At 39.0% G+C, this 3,610-nt stretch overlaps 1 pseudogene; it reads right to left on the bottom strand.

Annotated features, from left to right (window-relative positions):
• Positions 1 to 1,197: 1,197 nt before the first annotated feature.
• LOC102501662 (cytochrome c oxidase subunit 6A1, mitochondrial pseudogene) lies at positions 1,198 to 1,523 on the bottom strand (annotated as a pseudogene).
• Between the last annotated feature and the right edge of the window lie 2,087 nt (positions 1,524 to 3,610).

Raw genomic sequence — 3,610 nt, 5'->3', positions numbered from 1 at the left:
TCACATGGCCAGCTATGGTTCAAGTCCTGGACCTGGTGGCTTGCTTTCTCACTCTCTCTCTCTTTCTCTCTGGTGAACTAAAATAATAACAATAATAAATAAAATTAAATAATTATTTTTAAAAATAAATATTTATGGGAACCAGCAGATAGCATGATGGCTATGTCGCTGGACTCCCACGTAATCGACCGCGGTTTGCGTTCCGGACCTGGTGGCTTAAAACTCACGCCAAGTGCGTGTGCGTGCGTGCCCAAGATCCCAAGAGGAGAATGGAGGAGAAGGAATTGTGACATGACCATCCCCCCTGGGGGGTGATTTCTCGCTTTCTGTCTCTATGTCTCTCTCTGTCTGCCTGGCGAGCGCATGCGCCCTATAGCGAAAAATAAGTATTTATTTTAAATTTCATGTATTATTACTACTATTTTTAATTTACCAGAGAAGGACAGAGAATGAGAAAGAGAGAAAGGGAAATGAAAAACCAAGCTGCCAGGTCTGGAACTAGAACCACCATCAACCTTGTGAGAATCCAGCACCTCAACCACCAGGACACCTGCTGTACCATTTTGAGTTAATTTTTGTGAAGAGTATAAGGTCTGTGTCTAGCTTTTATTTACTTATTTATTTATTTTTGGCATCTGAATATCCAGTTGTTCTAGTACCGTACCTTTAGTCAAAAAGACTTTTTTTGCTCCATTGTGTTACCTTTGCATCTTTGTCAAGTATTAGCTAAGTGTATTTATGTAGGTCTATTTCCAGGTCTCTATTCTGATCCTTTGGTCTACGTGTCTATTCTTTCACCAATATTACATCATCTTGATAACTGTAGTTCTAGAGTAAATCTTGAGGTAGTCCTCCAACTTTGTCTTTTTTCTTCAGTTTTTTGTTTGTTTGTTTGAAGTTTAAGAAATTTATTGAAGACACCTCCTACCATTTATTTATTTAATAATGGAAGGTCAGCACATTAGTCATCATTTGATAGAAATAAAGAAAATGAGCCGGGGGTCAGCAGGTGGTATGGTGGTTAAAGTGCTGGATTCCTACATGACTGAACACAATTCGAATCTCAGACCTGAAGGCTTGCTTTCTCACTTTCCCTTTCTCTCTCTCTGATCAAATTAAAAGATAATAATAACAAAAAAAAACAAGAAGGAAAAGTTGAGCTTATGGTCCCATACACTTTTCTGGTCCATGTTCTCTTTATTCATCTTCATAGCCAGTCAGAAGTGGATTCACATGAAGGTTATGGGATAGAGTATGGTCAGCATTTCCCCAGAAGAGTTTGAATCAAATGCAGATATGGGAGTAGTTAATGAACTTGGGTTTCTCATGTTCCTCGTGGTACAACTTCAGGAAGACGTGCAACATGTTCACTCCCAGTCCTGAGAACACCACAGAGTAAGTGAGGGAATTCCACATGCAAGCTGAGCCCTCCTTACCATGGGTACCACTCAACATAGGCCACCCTAGCTGTAGGCTAACCTACCTAGTAGCTGAGACACCTGGGATGCAGCTGCCACAGCCATTTTCAGCCTGGACCACCTCTCTTCCCAGTATTGTGTTTGCTATTCTGGGCCTTTTGTCTCCTCATATAACATTTAGAATCATTTGGTCAATAGTGACAATATAACTTACCAATATTTTGATTGAGAGTGCATCGAATCTATAAATCAAATTGGGAAGGATTGACATCTTGACAGTATTGAGTCTTCCTATCCATGAACATAAAATATCTCTCCAGTAAGTTCTTTGATTTCTTTCATCAGAATTTTGTAGTTTTATTTCTTTCTTTTCTTTTAGATTTTGTCATAGGGCGCGTGTGCTCACCAAAGAGAGACAGTGACAGGAAAGGTGAGAAATTATCCCCTCGGGGGAATGGCCACACAGCACAATCCCTTCTCCTCCATTCTGCTATTGTGATTTTGGTAGGCAAACACATGCCCAGCTTGTTTTTCAAGCCACTAAGTCCAGGACTCAAACTGGGATGTTAGCCATGTGTAAATAAATAAATCCTTGATTTATTTACTTGGATCCAGGCCTTAACCACCACACCACCTGCTGGCCCAGCATTTTGTAGTTTTCCTCATATAGATCTTATACATATTTTGTTTGATTTATACTTAACTATTTCTTTTTGTCTTCCATTTAATTTTAACCAATTTGAACATTTTCTCATATTTACTTTGGATTGTTTTAGAAACAAAATATTATGGGTAAGAAATACATAGAGAAACTTGAATTATCTTGTATATCTCTCTTCTATCCCCTTTTTCTCTCTCCCTCCCCCAAAATTGTTACTATAAATAATTTGAGATGTATCATTTTTATGCATAAACAATATATTGTAATGTGGTGTATGTTTTTAAGCTTTATATACACAATATCTTTATTGGGACCGGCAGATAGCCTAATGGCTACGTCACTAGACTCACATGTAGTCAACCACCGTTTGAGTTCTAGACTCGGTGGCTTAAACTCACGTTGGGCATGTGTGCATGCATGCCCAAGATCCTGAGAGGAGAATGGAGGAGAAGGGATTGTGGCATGGCCATCCCCCCTGGGGGGTGATTTCCCTGTGTTTCTCTGTCTCTCTCTTTCTGATGAGTGCGCGCACCCTATAGCAAAAGCCACTCCAAAAAAATAATATCTTATTTATTTTGCAACTTGCTTTGTCTCAAAACCAAGTTGTTAAGCTTTATCTCAATCAATACATGTAACTCTCATATGATATTCCATTGTATAAATATATCACAATACATTTACTCAATCCTGTGTTGGTGGATACCAAAGTCATTTTAAATATTTCACTACTAAAAACAATGTTACATCATTATGGAAGTGCAAATTAAAATAGCAATGACATAACACTACACTTAATAGAATGGTTAAAGTCCAGTAGGCTGGCAGTAGTAATTACTGATAAGGAGGTAGTACAACAGGTACTCTCATTCTTTGCTGGTGAGACTACAGAATGGTATACATATTTTAGAAGACAGTTTAGCAGTTTTTTATTAATATATATGTATTTCAATCATGAAACCCAGCAATCATGCTTCTAGGTGTTTATTCAATTAATTTAAAAATATATGCCCACACAGAAATCTTCACATGAATGTTTATATAAACTCTCTTCATAATTACTAGAAACTAGAAGCAAACAAGATATCCTTCAACATGTGAATGGGTAAACAAATTGTGGTACACTCCTACAATGGAATATAATTTTCCAATAAAAAGGAATGTACTTGGGAACCAGCAGTTAGCGTAATGGCTATGTCACTGGACTCCCACATAGTCGACTGCGGTTCGTGTCCCGGACCCGGTGGCTTAAAACTCACGCCGGGCGCGTGTTTGTGCGTGCCCAAGATCCCGAGAGGAGAATGGAGGAGAAGGGATTGCGGCGTGACCATCCCCCCTGGGGGGTGATTTCTCGCTTTCTGTCTCTATGTCTCTCTCTGTCTTTCTGGCGAGCGCACGCGCCCTATAGCAAAAAAACCTCTCCAAAAAAAAAAAAGGAATGTACTATCAACCCATGTAACAATATGGATGAATGTTGCACATTTCCAAGTGAAAGAAGCCAGTGTCTGTGTTGTATGATGCCATTTGTACAACA

Source organism: Tupaia chinensis, unplaced genomic scaffold (genome assembly GCF_000334495.1).
Source record: "Tupaia chinensis unplaced genomic scaffold, TupChi_1.0 Scaffold143996_1, whole genome shotgun sequence".
Taxonomy (NCBI): Eukaryota; Metazoa; Chordata; class Mammalia; order Scandentia; family Tupaiidae; genus Tupaia; species Tupaia belangeri.
This window is presented reverse-complemented; position numbering and strand designations above follow the sequence as displayed.